This window comes from Paroedura picta, chromosome 3 (genome assembly GCF_049243985.1).
Source record: "Paroedura picta isolate Pp20150507F chromosome 3, Ppicta_v3.0, whole genome shotgun sequence".
Lineage (NCBI taxonomy): Eukaryota > Metazoa > Chordata > Lepidosauria > Squamata > Gekkonidae > Paroedura > Paroedura picta.
The window spans coordinates 98,369,002-98,390,400 of record NC_135371.1 but is presented as its reverse complement, the minus strand read 5'-3'; the positions used below and the strand labels follow the sequence as shown (position 1 = coordinate 98,390,400).

The 21,399-nt window shown below is 42.9% G+C and overlaps 1 long non-coding RNA gene across 1 annotated transcript in view; it reads right to left on the bottom strand.

Annotated features, from left to right (window-relative positions):
- Window positions 1-21,399, bottom strand: part of LOC143831272 (uncharacterized) — a 129,540-nt gene that overhangs the window by 54,917 nt on the left and 53,224 nt on the right. Inside the window, exon 2 of the long non-coding RNA XR_013228780.1 lies at window positions 3,021-3,221. This is a non-coding gene — a long non-coding RNA (uncharacterized LOC143831272). The remainder of the gene's footprint in view (window positions 1-3,020; window positions 3,222-21,399) is intronic.

Here is a 21,399-nt window from a genome sequence, read left to right as displayed (position 1 = left end):
TACACCAGCAAAAAGGTCTTTCCGATGCAAAGATTGAACACATATTCGTTGCAACGGGTGTGTTTGGTTTTTAAAAAAACAGTTCTTAAAGGGAAAGGGGCTTTTCGGGAGCATGAACACAACAGCCAATTGGCTGTTCTGTTTGATTGACGGCCAGGGGTGGGAAGAAGCACAGAAAAAAATCGCTTCCTTTGTTGCAATTCCAGCGAGACTGGAAACCTGCGGAGAATGAATGAAACGCTACTGGGACTTTTATATTCCACTAAAAAAAAATGGTATGCGGAATGACGAAATTCCACTATATAATATAGCGTTTCTGCATTCTGTGAACAATTCGCAACATTGGTCCTTGTGAGGAATGGCCTCTGGAGTTGACCACAAAAACCTTTGGAAATATAGGAATTTCAAATACCATATGGCATAGCAGTTTCATTTGCTCTTGTTTACACTTACTCAGCTTACATATATTTAAAACTTATATTAACTACCTTTCAATTACAAATTCAATTTTGGGAAGACATATATTAGAGGATTATATTGTCTTTGAAACTGAAGGCATTGGAAAACGTAAAAGATTTCAGAAGTATATTAATTGGTATGAATGTATATCTTTGAACTACATAAGAAATCACACTGAGAGATATCAGAAAATAAATGTATTTTTCACGTGCATATCACTTCATTTCCATTTTTTTGCTGGCTGTCATGGAAAATGGATTGCCATTCTTTTTGAATGTAGAAAAGCAGAAAAAGATGCAGGCAAAAGGGAGTAAGCAAGAAAATGAAATGCAGGTTCTCAAAGCACAGCAAGAATAGATAGAGAAGCTTACTGGAATCAGAAATGCAAGCTTTATTGACTATAAGAAAGCTTTTGATTGTGTGGATCACAACAAATTATGGGAAGCCCTACAAAATTTGGGGGTGCCATTGCATTTGATCAGTCTGATGCATTTGCTCTATGCAAACCAAGGAGCCATTGTATTTACACCATTTGGTGACACTGACTGGTTCAAAACAGAGAAAGGAACGCTCCAAGGTAGTATTGTTTCTCCCTTCCTTTGAATGCTGAGATGATTATGAGAGAGATTGAACAAAAAATCCAACACTGGAATTAAGATTGGAGGAAGGAGTATAAATAACCTTCAGCATGTTGAGGACACTACCCTCCTGTCAGAAACTAAGGAAGGCCTAGAACTGCTGATTACAATGATCAATGAAGTAAATAAGAAAATTGGCCTTTTCTTAAACATTAAGAAGAAGAAGAAGAGTTGGTTCTTATATGCTGCTTTTCCCTACCTGAAGGAGGCTCAAAGCAGCTTACAGTCGCCTTCCAATTCCTCTCCCCACAACAGACACCCTGTGAGGTAGGTGAGGCTGAGAGAGCCCTGATATCACTGCTCGGTCAGAACAGCTTTATTAGTGCCGTGGCGAGCCCAAGGTCACCCACCTGGTTGCATGTGGGGGAGCGCAGAATCGAACCTGGCAAGCCAGATTAGAAGTCTGCACTCCTAACCACTACACCAAATTGGTTCTTAAAAAAACAAAAATAATGACCGCTGCAAAAAACAGACATGTCACAATAACAATTGGTGGTGAAGAGACCAAATGCTTTCAAGAATTCATTTTTCTTGGATCACTAATTGATGTGAGTGGCAATTGCAGAATGGGAATAAAACGTCAAGATTGCTCTGAGTCACTCAGCAATGACAAGCTTGAACTGAACATAGAAAAGCAATGACATAAGCCTGACTACCAAATGAAGATTAGTTAGATCTATCATATTTCCAATAGTGATTTATGGATGTAAAAGTTGGACAATGAAACAAATTGGACAACAGAAAAATCTATTCATTAGAACTGTGGTGTTAGAGAAGGCTTCTGCAGGTTCCATGGACAGCAAAAGTCACAAACAAGGAAATACTACAGCACATTAAATCTTATATATCATTGGTGTGTTTTAGTTCCATGACTTTTTATTCTTTTCTGATCTTGGAATGGTATCCAGTGTTGCAATGGATTTCATTGTTGCTTTTGAATTAAAATTGTTGCATTTGGGGGCAGCATAATCCTTCAGTTGATAGTATAGCCATTTTTTTTAACTGTGTGCAGCACTAAGTTTCACCCAGCATATGACTGTTTCACGGTTTGAGTAGGGGGTCTCCTTCTATTAAAGCTGCAAGGCTATTTCAATGTATTATTTTACTTATCACATGCCAGCCTGATGGCAGGAGTGGTAGAAGGCATGGTGGCAAAAATAGCAGCAGAGATTTTTGCCTTATTCATTTCCTGCTGCACATAAACTTGTCATGTAGTGTCTTCAAAGAATGAAGCAAAAGCTTTGCTTGTGTACCTTGGGAAAGGAGGAAGAGCAAAAGGGCAAAAACTGATACTGAAAAGCTTCCTTTACTCCCCCTGTGCAGTAAGAATGTTGCCTGCTTTGCCAAGTAGAGCCTGAAGGCACTTTCACACATACTAAATAATGCACTTTCAATGCTTTGCAAATGGATTTTACTGTGCAAAATGGCAAAATCCACTTGCAACTGGTTGAAGTAGATTGAAACTGCATTATAGACCCCTCAAAAATTGGTTAAAAAATTGCACACCCCTGTTGTGTGTGTGCAGTGTGTGTGTGTGTGTGTGTGTGTGTGTAAGAGAGAGTAATAGCTGAGAGACAGCAATAATCAGATTAGAGACCTGGATTTGTAACTAAAGGTGCAAGAATTTATCTGAGCTAAAAGCAGCCCAGGGGAAGGAAGGGCAAGACCTAATTAGGTACAATGATATATATTCCAGTTTTCTCCCTAATTGAGGCTCCAAAGTTGTTTATCACAATGCTCCCACATGGGTGTAATTCTGGAACAACAGCCTTGTGAGGATAGGTTATTCTGAGAGGCTGTGAGGCGAAAGGCCACCTGGTGAGCTTCCATGGTTGAGTGGGAGACTCAGGGCCATTCTGCACAGCTGGGAGAAAACCGTGATCAGCGCTGTTTGGTCCAGCACTATTCTTTGTAGCGTCTTACCGTCATTTCACACCTGATGTTTATCTCCGTTTTCGTAGTGTTATCGTTCCTTTTCCAGCGTTCCTCACCTGCTTCCAGTTTACGGCTGAGGAGCAATGAGTATACTACAAACTTGTAGTGTCGCCCCCAGCTCAAGCATGCCAATCACTTCTGAAAACCAATCAGCATCGCTCGTGTGCGCAGAGCCCAGCGGCAACATCCCTTAATTAAAAAAAAACAGAATTAATTGTTGCAACAAATATTCGTTCATTCACAGTTGCACAGGTAATCTTTTAAAAAATCCACTTTTGCTTTTTTCTCCCAATACCTTACTCTCTCTCATATCCACACAATGTGAAGGAAATAGGGATGGCAGCCTCCAGGTGGAAATCATCTCCATCCCATGGAATTACAGCTGATTTGCAGAGGGATCATTTCCCCTGGGAAAAATTTATTCCTTGGAGAGTTGACTAAGTGACATTCCACCCAAGGTCTCTGCCCTCCAATGGCAGTTACCTAGCCTGGATCTGGCAGTCCCAGCCCCCATCCCCTGCCAGCAGCCAGAGGGGACCTGTCAACCATAGAGGGAAACCGGGGTGGGGGGGGGGAGAAACGCATTTTCATTGCTCATATGTCAGAGCATTCTGACCAAACTTAACCCATGGCTCACTGTTCTTTCCAGCCATTCACAAACAAAAAAGAAGGGGGGGGGACCAATAGCGCACTTTGGAAATCTTCTCCTCCATCCTCTAGAATTACAGCTCATTCACCTACCTCACAAGGTGTCTGTTGTACAGAGAGGAAGGGAAGGCTATTGTAAAATGCTTTGAGACTCCTTCAGATAGTTGAAGGGGGTGGGTGGGAGAAAAACCAACTCTTTGTCTCCTAAACAGTTAACTACACATTGCAAGAGAAAGAAAACAACACAAGGGGAACTTCATTGCTCATTTATTCTGCCTTCTACTGCACACATACCCTGCCCCTCACATGCACGTACATGATTAGCAATACTCATTTGAATAGTATTTATGCTTTCCTCTGGGGATATTAATTATTACTTGGTTTAAAATTAGGAGAATGATCAGTGAGTATCAGGTTGGAACACCAGCCTGGCTAAGGCAGAATAACATAACCTACTTAGCTGAAAATCTTTTCTGAATTCCAAGAGTGATGGGAAATTCTACTTAGAGATTATGCAAATGAAAATTAGGAAATAGTTTGCAATTTACCATATGGAAGATAATGAAGCAGAGTCATTGTGGTTCTGGAATACTTTCAATATAATCCATTTTCCAAAGGGGAAATATACACAGTGTTGACTGTTTGGGGACGTCTGTGAAGTACAAAAATGTCACGGCCTTTCTGTTCATAAGCCTTGGATCTGTGTTTCCCTCCTGAATTGGATGCTAACACTGGAAATTACACGCTCTCATCAGCAATAAGTTTAAATATCATTGGTCTAAGGTTTGTGTTTAGAAAACCCACCTATGCAACAAGGGAAAAGTTTGCAATTAAACTAATTATTTTCAGATTTACTGGGGAAGGAGATCTGCAGTAAATGTTCTGGTATGTTGATTAAGCAATAATGACTGAAAGATTAAAGGTATTTCATATCAATTAATGACCAGCTGGATGTGGGTGCTCAGCCCAGATGGCTGCTCATTATAAGAAAATGCCCTATGCACGGTGGCATTTGGGTATTGTAAGCCACAAAAAAGCTTGAGTGTGTTTTATTTTGTTGGTGCAGAAGGAGCTTTTATAAGACTTTTTATAGGTTTTAATAACTCGTTTGCTCTCCAGGCTACATGCTTATTTTAGTAAAAATATAAATGAGTCTATTTTAGGCATATTATCCAAGGTTATGGGGTGTCAAAAACTCTGTTTCAAGGTGCATAATATTTGATTTATTATTATTATTATTATTATTATTATTATTATTATTATTATTATTATTATTATTATTAAAAAGAACTTTGCTCAAACAGAAATTAAGCATCTCTGCTTTCCACTTCATTTATTTATATTTTATTTATAATTTAATGTGTAGACTGTCCCTCCCTGCAAATGAGCCCAGGGCAATTTACAACATAAATTTATTTAAACCATTTCAATAAAAACATGATAAAACAAAGTAAGAAATTGTGGGACTTCACCATTTCCCTTACCACCATTGTCTAGCTGACAGTTTTCTGGTTATTTTCAATGGTGAGATGTTCCCTGGGGTGAAGGAGAAGCCCAAAGTAGGGAGAGGGATATGGAGAAAGAAAGCAGGGAGGTCCTCATCAACTGTAGGCCTGTTGGAAGAATGCCATTTCATGGGCCCAAACTTAAATGGACTCCGGGGAATGGTAGAGGACAGGAAGGCCTGTAGGATCATTGTCCATGGGGTAGCGATGGGTCGGACATGACTTCGCACCTAACAACAATGAAACTTTGACAACTCTTTCACTTTTAAATGACTACCACTGTGTGCACGTGAGGTATATTAAGCTTTAGACATCAACAACAACCACTCTGCAGCTGGTTAAGCAACAGGAGTTTAATGAAACCAGGTCATAAATATAGGCCAGGAAGCAAACATCTGCTTAAACTATTTGTGTGAGGCCAGTGAACTTTTTCTTTGAATAACCTACACACACATGGTCAGATTACAAATTACTTTTGCAGCTTTTATGAGGATTTATGTAGACATGGTAATAGCTGTCTGCTGGAATGCTGCTGAAGTTGGACACATGTGAAGTGAGAAGGAGAGAGTGGAACAAGCAAAATGATGTAATGAAAAGGAATGGGAAGTAAGATGTCAAACAGTATTTGCCAATCAAAACTGTGACCATGAATGCTTTCCAGGGCTTTATTTACTCTCTGAACCCAGCAGAGGACTTTTCAGCATGGGGTTTTGTAATTTATTTATTTATTTGATTTCTATACCGCTGCTTGCCCTAGCCTCGCAGCGGTTGACACATAAAATTCTAAAAAAATAAAACCCCAATAAAATCCCCATTAAAATAACAATCACAATGACGACCATCATCTCTCATAATCCCTCCTTGTTCAGGGTGGGGCACTAGATCTAATCTAATGTAATGAGAGCCGGGGTCGAGATGAATTTGGGAACCAGTTGGAAAACCCCTCCCACGGGACTGTAAACTGAATGCCTGGCAGAAGAGCTCTGTCTTGCAAGCCCTGCGGAAAGCTGGTAACTCCGGCAGGGCCCTTAGCTCTTCCGGGAGCACATTCCACCAGGTTGGGGCCAGGACCAAAAAGGCCCTGGCCCTGGTTGAGGCCAGGCGTACGTCCCGGGGGCCCAGGACAACCAGTAAATTCATACCCGCAGAGCGAAGGGCCCTGCGGAGGGCATAAGCAAGCAAGCGGTCCTGCAGATAGGCAGGACCCAGGCCGCATATGGTCTTAAAGGTTAATACCAATACCTTGAGCCTGACCCGGAAACAGACAGGTAACCAGTGCAGTTGACGAAGCACCGGCTGGATATGGGCCCTCCAAGATGTCCCAGTGAGGACCCTCGCAGCCGCATTTTTTACCAGCTGTAACTTCCGGATCAAGGACAAGGGTAGGCCGGTGTAGAGCAAATTACAGTAGTCTAATCAGGAAGGGACCGTTGCATGGATCACAGTGGCCAGGTGTTCTGAGGACAGGTAGGGCGCTAGTAGCCGGGCTTGGTGAAGGTGGAAAAAAGCCATCATGGCTACTTTTGTGACCTGAGCCTCCATTGAAAAGAAGGCATCAAAGGTCACCCCCAAATTCCTGGCCATTGGTGCAGATGTTAATTGCATCCCATCCAGGCATGGGAGGCACGCTTCCTGGTCCTGCCCTCTTCTCCATAGCCACAGGACCTCCGTCTTGGAGGGGTTGAGTTTCAGACGACTCTGCCTGAGCCATCCAGCCACCGCTTCCAAACAACTGGTAAATGTATCTGGGAGGGAGTCCGGCTGGCCGGCCATTATTTATTTATTTATTTATTATTATATTTATATACCGCCCTCCCCAGGGGCTCAGGGCGGTTTACATAATAACATAAGAACAATACATGGAGGTAGAGCTGGGGGTTGTCCGCATATTGGTGACATCCCAGCCCAAAGTCCCGGATCAGCTGAGCTAGAGGGTGCATATAGATGTTAAATAGCGTGGGGGAGAGTATCACTCCCTGTGGAACCCCGCAAGGGAGCCCACAGGGGTCCGACAACTCATCCCCCACTGCAACACTCTGTGATCGGTTCTGGAGGAAGGAGACCAGCTATTGTAGCGCAGTATAACTCCAGTTCTGGGGAGGCGGTGAGCTAATATCTCGTGGTTGACTACATCGAATGCAGCCGACAGATCTAACAATACGAGTATGGCAGAGCCACCCTGATCCAGCTGGCGCTGGATATCGTCTCAGCATGGGTTTTGCATGAACAAGTGATATCAGAGCAATCTTATCTCTTTTTTCGAGAAAGTAACTACCTTGCTGGATCAGGGGAATGCTGTAGACTAGGGTTGTGTGTGGTGGTGTCCAAATCGACTGCTGCAGGATGACACAGCCAGCACTGTGCTGTGGAGAGGGGTGGGGAGGGAGGTGCAGGCGCCTGTGTGTACCTCAGTACACCGATTTGGACACAACCATGCACAGTAAAGCTTTTGATAAGGTTCCAGATGATATTCTTATTCGGAAGCTGGTAAAATGAGGTATGGATCCTAATTCTGACAGGTGAATTGGTAACTGGCTGTCTGATCATACCCAAAGGGTACTTGTAAATGGTTCAACATCTTCTTGGAGAAGAGCGACAGGTGGAGTGCCTGAGGGATCTGTCCTGGGGCCTGTGTAGTTAAACATATTTATAAATTATTTGGATGAGGGATTAGAGGGGATTCTTATTAAATTAGAAGATGATATTAAACTGGGAGGGGTAACAAACACAACCAAAGACAGAATCAGAATACAGGATGATCTTCATACTCTCAAGAACTGGTCTAAACCAGTGGTCCCCAACCTGCGGGCCACGGCCCGCTGCCGGGCCGCGAAGGCCATGGCGCCGGGCCGCGGCTCCCTCTCCCCGCCCCCCCCTGCAGTAAAAAACTTCCCAGGCTGCAAGCTTGCGGCCCGGGAAACTTCTTACTGCAGGAGGGCGGGGAGAGGGAATCAGGGCTGGGCCGCACATCGCGCATGCGCGGCCCATGCGGCGCGGCCCGCGGGTGCGGCCCGATGCGCGGGCGTGACCGGGTGCGCGGGCACGGCCCGGTGCGCGTGCGTGGCCTGCGGGCATGACCCAATGTCCTGCCGGTCCCCAGCCTCAGAAAGGTTGGGGACTACTGGTCTAAACTAAATAAAATGAAATTCAATAGGGACAAATGTAAAGTTATGCATTTAGGTAGGAAAAACCATCTACATCAATATAGGATGGAGGAGACTTGTCTTGGCAGTAGTATGTGCAAAAAGGATCTAGAGTCTTAATAGACCACACAATGAACATGAGTCAACAGTGTGACTCGGTTGCTTAAAAGGCAAATCATATTGAATAATATGCTTCCATAGATCACACATATCTTTAATTTTGCCATCTGAGTGGTAGAACCTCCTTGCAGCCACCTTTCCTCTTCATCTGAGGGGTAGGAAAAATAAATGTTGAAGGGAGAAAAATTATGTAGGGAAAAAAACAAATATTACTTGGTCAAAGATTCTCTCATAGAGTCAGAGCAGGCAGGACTGTCATAATATATTATCATTCAAAACATTGTAACTTATCAACTGTTGCCAAAGGTATTTACATTTAAATCCCCCCCCAAAACTGAGAACCTTGTTTTTGCCTACAGTATGTTGTCGCCCCCCCCTCGTGCTCCTTAAAATTCAGAAAATCTTCAGACATTTTCAGAATGTACATTTGGAATTAATGAAATGCTTTATAACAGTGGTCCCCAACCTTTTTATCACCAGGGACCAGTCAACGTTGACAATTTTACTGAGGCCTGGGAGGGGTAATCTTTTGCTGAAGGACGTCACCACTGCCACGTGAGCCCCTGTTCTGCTTGCTTTTCCGCCAGTGCCCCTGACTTCCCACCGCCGGCTGGGCAGCGCTGCTACAGCAACTGCTGAGTGCCACGTTGAGGGGGAGCCCCAACCATGGCAGCCGCCGGAGAGCACCAAAGTGGCAGGGCAGCCCCCGAGGCAGCAGCTGGGGAGGAGGACAAGGAGGAGCCGTGGCCTGGTACCGACTGATCTACGGACCGGTACCAGTCCCCAGACCGGGGATTGGTGATCACTGCTTTATAAGAAAAAGATTTCTTAGTCAAAAAGGAAATGTTTAATCTGAGTTTTTTCTTATAGTAGAAAAACTGGAAGAATTGAAAAAACTCTGAAGTCTATCATTTTGTACACTTTGAATATGAAAAATTTTGCCTCAGGAAGTATTTTACTCATTCTAAAACAGAAAATATTTCATAGAACGTTCTCTCTCACTCCTTGGTGCAACCCCAAATGTCCCTATTTTTGCATCAGAAAAATTGGGTGAAAGACTTCGGGGGGGGGGATATGTTTTCCCCCAGCTTTTTCAGTTTTTCTCCCCCCAGGCCTTCATATCTCCAGTCTGTTTTCGGGGTTTCGATTATATTTGGTAAGTCACATTGGGATGATTTCAAATGTTTCTTAGACAAAGGTGCAGAGCATAACTAGAACCAAAAATCATTAATACCACCTTTAAAAAGGCATTTTGAAAAATATTATCCATATGAAGGAAATTAATGTCTGCTAAATGTGAAAATGTGAGGTAAGGAATAACAGACAACTAAAGAAGGGGGGAGGAGTAGCACTATATGTTTAGAAAATACATATTTGTTAGGAAATACATGTGTTTGAGCATGAGAGTTCAGCTGAGAGCCTTTGGGTAAAAATAAAAATAGTATGAAATAATAGTGGTATTATGGTAGGGCTCTACTATAGACCACCAGGCCAGGCAGCAGACTTGGATAAGATGCTCCTAGAACAGATTACAAAGTTCTCAGAGAGACAGGACAAAGGGTGCTTGTAAATGGTTTGTCATCTTCTTGGAGAGGAGTGACAAGTGGAGTGCCTCAGGGATCAGTCTTTAGGCCCTGTGTTGTTCAACATATTTTACCCTCTGCCTTGCTAACTGGGAGATTCAATAACGTTCCCTATGAAAATATAATTTGTCCATGTGAAATGAATTGTATTGAATCTGTCTTGCATGTTATAGTGTATTATCCAAGAATACAACGGGCGCTAGAGCTTGGCAGTGAGAAGAGGAAGGGGAGGAGTCTGTAAGGGCATGGGGTTGAACGTGTGTGTGTTGTTTGGGAGGTTGTGGAGTTTTGATCACAGACACAGTCCACCCCAATACCCCTTACTGTTCCCTTAAGAGGGAACAGATTAGTGTCAAAATTTTATCCTCCATTTTAACTAGGTGTGTCAGGTCTTCTGACCAGGCTAAAGTACCATTTCTAATGGATAGCCAGAACCCTGTATTGATTGAGGGGGTGGCGATGTTTTTGTCAGTTGCCATTAGGATGTGTGTAGTTAACCTTCAAAGTTGAGAATTGTTTATTTTCCTTATTTACACATTAGTATAATGGTTCTATTAATTTTATTGTCGTCCTTTGACTTCTACATGCCTGTAATGGTTTTACTAATTCTATTGTCCCTTTTATTGTGCAAATAAAGGCTTGTGTGTGTGTATATTTATAAATCACTTAGATGAAGGAATAGAGGAAGTACTTATTAAATTTGCTGATGACATTAAACTTGGAGGGGTAGCAAACACACCAGAAGACAGGATCAGAATATAGAATGATCTCAACAGGCTAGAAACCTGAGCTAAAATTAATAAAATGAATTTCAATAGTGATCAATGTAAAGTTCTTATTTAGGTTGGAAAAATCAAATGCATCGCTATAGGATGGGAAAGACTTGTCTTGGCAGTAGTATGTGTGAAAAGGATCTTGGGGGTCTTAGACCACACACTGAACATGAGTCAGCAGTACGATTCAGTGGCTAAAACAGGATTTGGGACAGTATTAAAAGAAGTATAGTATCCAGATCATGTGACCTGATGTTAGTGCTTTACTCCGCACTGGTAAGACCTCATTTGGAGTACCGTGTTCAGTTTTGTCTACCACAACTGAAGAAAGATGTAGAGAAACTGGAGTGTGTCTAGAGGAGGGCTACAAAGATGCTGAGGAGTTTGGAGACCAAGTCATATGAGGAAAGGTTGAGGGAGCTTGGTCTGTTTAACTTGGAGAGAAGACAACTAAGAGGTGATATGATAACGATCTTCAAATACTTTTAAGGGCTGTCATATAGAAGATGGAGAAGAGTTGTTTTCTGTTGCCCTGAAGGGTCAGACCACAACCAATGCGTTGATATTAATTCAAACGATTTTTTGGCTAAACATATGGAATAAGTTCCTCACATTTAAAGCGGTTCCTCAGTGGAATAGAATTCCTATGGAGGTGGTGAGTTCTCCTTCTTTCGAAATTTTAAAGCAGAGGCTAGATAGCCATCTGACAGAAATGCTGATTTTAAGGTTTAATTTTAAGATTTAGTCAGATTGTGAGTGGGTGGGCAGGAAGAGATGTGTCAGTATTTGTCTCGTGGCCCTTCCTTGCATACCCAGAAATTGCTGATCACCACTGTGGGATGGTAGGTGAATTTCCTCCAGTCCAGGCTGGATTCTGGAGAATTTCCTGCATTGTGCAGGGGGTTGGACTAGATGACCCCTTAGGTCAAGTCTATCTCTATGATTCTATGATAATGACACAATTGAAAGTCAGATGTCTCTGCTTTTTTATTGTCTGTGCCATTTGCATCTTGCCTTTCTTGCAAGGAGCTCAGGTTAGCATCCAAGGAGTCGGTGTGGAGTGGTAGCTGATGCAGATTCAAATCCCCTCCCAGCCATGGATTGCTCTGGATAATCTTGAGTCTGTCAAACTCTCAGCCTCTTCCTCCATTCAGTGCCATAATCATAAGAAGGATATATCAGATGACAGGCAAGATTAAAATTTACAGGGTGGACATCCTCCCCCACCCCTTTGACTCATTCAATCATACAAGCCATGCTTGAGGAATACACATTTATGACTTCCCACTCAATTGAGCTAGAAGGCTAGGAGAATAACCTTTACAACAATTTGGTCAATTCTGAATATATGCTAATAGCAGCTACCACTCATCTGCCTATGTGGTAATGAATGTGCAGATGCAAAACATACTTGAAATACTCCTAATTTAGAATTGCAAAGGAGGAAGAGGAGGAGGAGAAGAAGAAGAAGAGTTGGTTCTTATATGCCACTTTTCTCTACCCGAAGGAGGCTCAAAGTGGCTTACAGTCGCCTTCCCATTCCTCTCCCCACAACAGACACCCTGTGAGGTGGGTGAGGCTGAGTGGGCCCTGATATCACTGCCCGGTCAGAACAGTTTTATCAGTGCCGTGGCGAGCCCAAGGTCACCCAGCTGGCTGCTTTTGGGGGAGCGCAGAATCGAACCTGTCATGCCAGAAGTCCGTACTCCTAACCACTACACCAAACTGGCTCTTCATTAACATAAGCATATGGGGCTCTTGGCTTCAGAGGAATCTATTCTGATGAGGCTATGCCTGATGGAATACCATAGACGGGTAACTGTTAAGTGCCCACTGTTAACTATCCTGTGCACATATTTAGTGGACAGAATGCCTTTCAAGCCCTTTAAATTGTTTCATGAAGCTGGAACTTTAGGCCTATATTACTTCTAGTTACAGTTGGCTTTGGAGGGGGAATAGATAGGAGATAGGGCCATCAATGATAGCTATCATAGGTAAACTGAAATTGCATAATTATGGATAGTAATTCTCTGAACACTATTGCTGAGGGGGAACAACAAGGAGACCCTCACACCTCTATAGTTTCTCCTAGGCCTTTTGAGAATGATAGTTGAGGCACTATATAAAACAATATTCCATAGTGTATGAAATACTGTTTTGATTCCAAATGATAAGAACATAAGACAATCCATGTTGGATCAGGCCACTGGCCCATCCAGTCCAACCCCATGTCATAGAGTACCAAAACAAAGGCGCCATCAGGAGGTCCACCAGTTGGGCCAGAATTCCAGAAGTCCTCACTCTGTTGAGGAAGATTGATCTGTTCAGCCTGGACAGAAGACGACTAAGACGTGATATGATAACCATCTTCAAATACTTGAAGAGCTATCATATAGAAGATAGCTGCAGAGTTGCTTTTTGTTGCCCCAGAGCGTCATGCCAGAACCAATGGGTTGAAGTTAATTCAAAAGAATTTTGGGCTAAATATCCAGAAATTCCTGACAGAACAAAACAAAATCATTAGTGGAACTGACCAATAGCTAGCTAGTATGAATCAGAAACACAGACAGATCCTGATGGATGCTGAAAAAGTGGGAAAGATAAAGGAAAAACAACAGAACTTACGCAAGTACAGATAATAAATTTTAAATGTATAATAGATTTGTAAGAAAAGTTAAATTCAGAAATATAAAGACGTAGTGTTCTTCTATCATTACAAATAACAACTGATGGACCTCTGTTCCATATGATTATCCAGTCCTCCTTTGAAGATGCTTATGCTTCTGGCCACCACCACTTCCTGCAACACTGATTTCCATGTGTTAATTAATCTTTGTAGTACTTTTATCTGTTCTAAGTATACTGCATATTGATTTCTGTCATGTCCCTGGGTGACACCACCTCCTGTTGTTGCATATCCCCATGGTGGGATGCTCTCAAGCCTCAAAATTGTGATGGAGTAACTGCAAGCCAGCTGTCCTCTCCATCTCCCCCTGTTTGAAAGGAGACATTAACCTCATGATCCTCTTTCTCTCTGGCTTGTCTCATGGAGGTTTAAGGGAATCACAAAAGGGGAGAGGTAGACACACAGGTCCATCTCCCCCAAAAGGATTTGCCCAAATTCATAAAACAACCGTGCTGTGACATATAAGCTTACATATCCATATACCCAGCAAAACCGCCTCCCTGCCTATGCCCCCAAAAGAGCTTTATGCTCCGCCGCCGCCAACTGGCTACTGGTCCCTGTCCCAAAAGAAGTTCGCCTGGCCTTGACTAGGGCCAGAGCATTCTCTGTCCTGGCCCCCACCTGGTAGAACAAGCTCCCAGAGGAGATCAGGGCCCTGACAGGACTAAAACAGTTCCGCAAGGCCTGCAAAAGGGAGCTCTTCCACCAGGCATTTGGCTGAGGCCAGGCCAACCAACCAACATCTGCAGGGCCCCTGCTCCCCCTCCCCCCAGAAACCCACTAAGACTCCTGGACCTGTTTGAGTTACCACTGTTTATGTTATGATATACTGTTATGTTATAATGTCACCGGTTTATCAATTAATAATATTAACGTTATTATATGTATGGTTTCATGTATAGTTTCTGTTATATGTAAACCGCTCTGAGCCTTCGGGGAGGGCAGTATAAAAATATGAATAAATAAATAAAATAATAAAATAAAAGGGGGATGGTGCATGGGGATCCAAGAAAAAAACCCACATTGCCAGAATGAGAAGGCAACATGGTTTAAATAGAGATGGGTGAGTGCTACATCACCATGGTATTCCAGAACTTGACTGGGCTGGCCCTTAGATGATGTAGGAACTGGCTAGCATGGCGTCCCAAGTCAACCTTTGCCAGACAAGTGGGAAAGTCTCCTCCAGCCCCCATCTAGTCCATGCAGCTATTTGTACCCTTCAGGTAAGCCTTGTTTCTCGGCAATTCTCTATGCATGGACACTACAGACTTTTTGTGAAAGAACAAGAGCTTGGAACAAGAGCTTGTTGTAACAGTTTGCTAAATATATACCTTAGGAAGCACTGATGGAAACAGTGCCTATTATCATTTAACGAGGGGGACATTGCAGGGAAATGTTTTTTGCATGAGACAAACAGTAACAACACCAATGACCATAGAGTACAGCTTGCCTTTTTTCCCATGATGAATACAGCAGATGACTTGTGATCACAGGTTAATTGTATTTTTAATGAGGAATTGTTCTTGCCTTATGTTAATTAACATTCTTTTTATATACTATTATTATCCCAATTGTTTAGATTATGAGAATGACTCAACATTTACTCCAAATGGGTATCCAAATTTGCCTGGAAATGGGAAGCCAATTTGATATAGAAGGCTGGGGTGGGGGGAGGCATATTTAAATGCCCTTATTTAGTCTGCTTGATATACATTCCATCTGGTATTCTTCCTTCAATTTGTCCACCAGACTATGAAGCAGATATAAAGAATGTTTGGCTATACACGCAAGTATGGACAACACAGCAAACTGGGTAATGACTCTAATAGCAGCACATCTGTGTTGGAATCGTTGGAGATTTATCTTTTCCACATCTCTCTTGTACTATAAGTTTTTATCTACGTGCAATGAAATAATATGGGAGAACTTTGGAGGGGGGGGGCGATTGTGGTTTATACTCTCTTTTTGGAAGTTTCTGTGTGAGGTGTCACAAAAAGATTGTTTTGCCCCAGCATCCCAAATTAAGACATAAGATCATAGCCCTGGAGGGATGGGGGGTGTTTACATTTTTCACCTTTTATTTATATTGTTGATGTTGATGATTTTATATAATACATTTTCTTTGCCTCTGAAGTTAATTTTTCTTATAAATATATTATACATTTAAAATTCATTATCTCGTACTTGCATAAGTTCTGTTGTTTTTCTTTTGTTGTATAACTTACTAGAATTAAAGCCCATTGTAGCTCGTACAACGGGCGCTAGCAGGGCGGGAGATAGCAAAGAGAGAGGGAAGTAGAAAGGAAGAGAGTGATTAAGATAGAGAGAGCTTGGCATTGGGAAGAGGAGGGGTTGTCCACTCTGTAGAGGCATGAGGCTGAATATGGGCATTGTGGGGGGGGGGGTTATGGTGGCATGGTGACAAATTAGGGTGTGGGTGTGGAGATATGGGTGTTAAGAACCTGTGGCTTGGAATGTTCATTGAGTGTGGGAGAAGACTGACCTTTGGGAATTGTGGCATAGCGGTTAAAGATGAACTTTCAAGTGATATGTCTTCAGATATGTGAAGGGAAAATCAGAGTGGAGACTATTCTTAAGGGGATATTACATGGCAACCAATTCCTCCCAGTTCTGTGGCCCCACTCCTTCTGTCTCCATTTTTTTTTACTGTTAATATAATGTTATGTGCCCACCTGCTTCTTTCACTGTTGCCCCTTAGAAGATGGATATTTGTACACTGCTGTTTACTACCAAAAGGAATCACAAAGCAGTTTACAAACATATTTTCCCTTCATCTCCCCACATTAGACAACCTGTGAGGGATGTGAGACTGTGAGAGCTCTGAGAGAACTGGGAATGGCCCTGAGTCATCCAGCAGACCTCATGTGTCTAAGCATTTTAAAATCACCTTTTCTTCCTCTCCCCTAACTATCACCTGTTAGTGAAGTGGGGCTGAGAGATTTGACAGAACTGGGAATGGCCCACAGTCACCCAGCAGGCCTCAGGTGTCTCTCAGCAGTTTAAAATGGCCTTCCCTTCCTCTCCCCATAACAGACACCCTGTGAGTGAAGTGGATTTGAGAGCTCTGAGAGAACTGGAATGGCTCACAGTCACCCAGCAGGCCTCAGGTGTGTGTAAGCAGTTTAAAATTGCCTTCCCTTCCTCTCCCCATAACAGACATCCTGTAAGTGAAATGGGGCTGAATGCTCAGAGACAACTGGAATAGCCCACAGTCACCTATGCCTCAGGTGTCTAAGCAGTTTAAAATCACATTTTCTTATTCTACCCATAACAGACACCCTATGAGAGAAGTGGGGCTGAGAGCTCTGAGACAACTGGAATGGCCCACAGGCACCCAGCAGGCCTCAGGTTTCTCTAAGCAGTTAAAAATTGCCTTCCCTTCCTTTCCCCATAACAGTCACCTGAGGCCTGCTTGGTGGCTGTGGGCTCTGTGGGTCCAGTTCTCTCAGGGCTCTCAGCCCCACTTCCCTGACAGAATGACTGTTATGGGGAGAGGAAGGGAAGTTGATTTTAAACTGCTTAGAGACATCTGAGGCCTGCTGGTGACTGTGGACCATTCCCAGTTCTCACAAAGCTGTCAGTCCCACTTCCTTGACAGGGTAACTGTTATGGCCCATAACCTATGGGGAGAGTAAGGGAAGTCAATTTTAAACTGCTTAGAGACAACTGAGGCCTGCTGGGTGCTTTTAAGCTTTTAAGCTCTGGAAAGCTCATCTGTAACCACTATGCCACATTTCCAAAAGTCCTCTCCCATTCTCAATGAACATTCCACACCACAGGTTCTTGACACCCATATCTCCACACCCATGCCCTCATTTGCCACCACACCACCACAACCTCCCACACAACACACACATTCAACCCCATGCCCTTACAGACTGGACAACCCCTCCCCTTACTCTTCCCAATGCCAAGCTCCATCTTAATCACTCTCTGCCTTTTTACCTCCCTCTCTCTTTGCTATTCCCCCCCTCTCCCCCTGCTAGCACCCGTTGTATTAGCTACAAGGGGCTTTAATTCTAGTAGTTAATAAAACTATAATTAAAACAGGTTTTAATACATCAACAGGTTTGTTTGTTGAAACCAGTATAATCAATGCATGCATGCTTGAATCTCATTCCATTAATTTTGGTATAGCATTTTTAATAGCTCCTCTAGAGAAAACTTATACATGTTCTGATTTGTGGAGAAAAGGCTTATTCCTTCTGGCATGCTGTTTTCTCCTTTAGCTTCATGTTAGTTATTATATAACTACTAAGGACAAAGCCCATTGTATTCAGGAATACAACAGGTGCTATATTGGGGTGGGGGAGCAGTGGAAGAACTCTGCAGATGGCCTCTCCGTCCCCCCAGGGCCTGGAAAGGCTGGAGGCTCCTGGGAAGGGAACTCACCAGCAGGCACAGCTCTCACACAGCAGGGATCTGCAGCTCTAAGTCTCAGAGGGAAGTGGAAGGAGGAGGGAATGTTCAGGGGTGAAGGACGGAAGGCGATTGGCTGGCTGCTGGAAAACAGGCAAGCCTGTTGGAGGAGGAGGCACTCAGGGACAGGAGAGCCACTCTGAGTGGGTGGTAAGCGCTGAGTGGCACTTAAGCTATGAGATACACTCCTCTTCCAAAGCCTTACCAGAAATATTAAGTGGAACAGAAGATCTTTAATTTTCTATTTTTGTTTTTGTTCTGCTTTGCAGATGAGTATGTTAGATTATATTATTTATTTTTCTTTTGTGATATTTTGTTTTTCCATTCTATTTTAAAATAATTTGTGTCCATATTTCCAAACTATAAGATGCTAGTAAACAGAGTAACTATATTAAAAGTCTAATAATAAATAATAAAGAAAGAACATCCACAGAACAACAGGAAGAGGTACCCAGATACTAAGTGTTCCTTTCTTCAATTTCCAAAGTGTTTGTTTAACACTTTGTTTCCCCTAGTTCTGACAAAAATAGCATTTTATTTTATTTCTAAAGGCAAAGGGCTGAATGAGGTTGTAGTATGCTGAAAAAAACATCTCTGGGTCTGTGGCAGCTCGCCAACTACTGACCTGCCTTGCATCTAGCATTTCTGGGAGAAATGGTGGAAAGGGCTGCAGCAGACCAATTATCAGCATTCCTGGATGAAGCTTCAGTCCTAGACCCATCCCAGTCAGACTTCAAGCCTGGCCATAGGGTAGAAACATGCCTCTACCATCAGCTGGACCAAGGTGGGTCAGTGCTGCTTGTGCTATTAGATCTCACAGAAGCATTTGACTCAGTTGACCATGAACTTCTAGCTCACTGCCTTGATGATGCCAGGATACAAGGGAAAGCCCTCCATTAGCTGATCACCTTTCTCTGGGGTTGCAGACAGAGGGTAGCAATAGGAGAGAGACAATCAAGCCACCACCAGCTCTGATGTGGAATCCCACAAGGAGCAGTTCTCTCTCCAATCTTATTTATCTTTATGTGCCCTTTTGCTCAGCTGATGCAGAAGTTCAGGCTAGGATGCCATCAATTTGCATATGACATCCAGCTCTTCCTCCAGTTGGTTTGTTGCCCTGATTTTCCCCAGAAGCCTTAGCCAGATGTCTGGAAGCAATGACAACGTGGCTGAAGCAGAGTTGTCTGAAGCTCAACCCTTCAGTGATGGAGGTCCTATGACTGGACAGGAAGGGTCCAAGTAAGTAAACATGATTTTGCAATTTCTGCTCTCTGACAAAGACCCAGAGGTAACTATTTTAGTTGCCAGAGTTTTAACTAAGATGCTTTTATAATATGCTGCCTACCTTGTATTTTATCTTTTATATTTTAGTTAATCATTTTAAGATCTGTTTGGTTATGTAACCCCATGGCCTATTTTATTATTTTGTTGAAATTTTAAACCCTATTTTTCTATGTCTTATACATATTTTATGCCAATAAAAGGTTACTGACTGACTGATTGCCCAACCTGGGCAGGTTACAGCTATCAGTGGATCACTCCACCAGAGATCTGGGTGTGATCCTGGATGCCACCATCTCTATGGAGACCCAGGTCACAAGAGTAGCATGGCTGGCATTCTACCACCTGAACCAAACCAAACCGCTAGTGCCCTACTTGGCCCCACAACACCTGGCCATGGTGACCTACATGACAGTCACCTCTTGACTGGACTTATGCAACTTGCTCTATGCAGGTTTACTCTTAACCTTGTTCTGGAAACTACAGCTGGTCCATAATGCAGCAGCTAGGGTCCTAACAGGAACACTGTGGAGGTCCCACATCCGGCCCACTCTCCAACGTCTGCACTGGTACCAGTTAAATTCTAGATCAGACTTAAAGTCTTGGTAATCACCTTTAAGGCCACATGCAGTCTGGGCCCAATGTACCTGAGGATCCTCCTTGCAGTCTACACCCCCAAAGAGCTCTACACTCCATCACTTTCAACTGGCTGGTGATCCCTGGCCCGAAAGAAGCACATCTGACCTCAATCAGGGCCAGAGCTTTCTCAGTCCTGGCCCCCACCTGGTGGAAAGAGATCATGGCCCTGCCTCAGCTACCGCAGTTCTGCAAGGCCTGCAAACTGGAGCTCTTCCACCAGGCATTGGGTTGAGGTTGACTGAACCAACATCTACTGGGCATCCAGAAACCCTTCTCCATGAACTGAATCCTGAACCAACCAACCTATGGGTCCATGGTTAACAGGTTAATATTGTCACTGTTATTACTGGAATTGTTATATGGAAATGTTATTGGAATTGTTATCTCTAGTTATTGAAACCACTGGTTGTATTGTGTTTTACTTGACATAATTGAATTGTACTGTACTTATATAAGCTGTCCTGAGCTGCAAGGGAAGGTGGTATATAGATGTAATAAACACACACACACACACACACACAAGTATGTATACCCTTTTGGTTCCTTAGTAGTCTGCCAGATTTGTTCAGTTGTTCAAGCATCTCAGACAACATTATCCAAAGCAACTCAAATGCCCATGTCTGCCATACAGGGAAGCAGCCAGGCACACCAATGCCAGCATGTCTTGCCAATGTCACCTTGACACCCCCCTCCCTCCCCCAGGCACATCAAAAACTGCAAGGGTAGAAATATAGGAAATATAAGACCCTTATTTGTAGACTGTTTCAAAGTAATTATTAAGGTTGATTCAAGAGAATGATCCATAATGACAGCTTTTAGAAGATCTTACATCTCCAAGGTGAAGTTGAAAGCTGAGTGGAAAAGACCAATGTGCCTATTAAAAGACAGACCTACTAAAATACGGACTAAGTCATTGTGGGGGGAAATATTGAGAACAGCTCCAGAGTTCTATCATCTTGTATGATCATTAATCATTGTTTCATACATACTGCAGTTTCCTTATCTTTACTGATGCAAGTTTGTCTTTGTTAAGTCTTTTGCCCAAGCTTCCATACCATATATATACCAGCACGAAACTGGGGGACAAATGAACTACTACTTCCCATTGATCACTGTTACAGCAACAAACTATGATTAATGGCCTCTTAGCCGTTTACTCTGAAAGGTGTGTTATAATCATTAACTGCTAAGACGTCTTTATTAAAAATTGAAGGTTTGAGTTCCAAATATGTTACAGAAGGAAACATAGGAGAGAAGTAGAACTAATTTTGCATTCATTATTGACTGAAAAGTTCTCCCCAGATGAGCTTCACTGGGGTCTGGAGTCGTCTCCATTGGTATTATATTTTTAGCTCCTTATTTATGTCATCTGGACTGTTTAAATGAACCATTTTTAACATTCACCATGTGGCGAGTGGACAATATGCTATATGGGTGAATCATATCTGAGAATTCTGAATACAAAAATTTGAATGCGTTTACTTTCCCTCACCCTACATTTCTAAGATGTATAAGTAAAATTAGTGATATAATTCTACAGTTTTACATC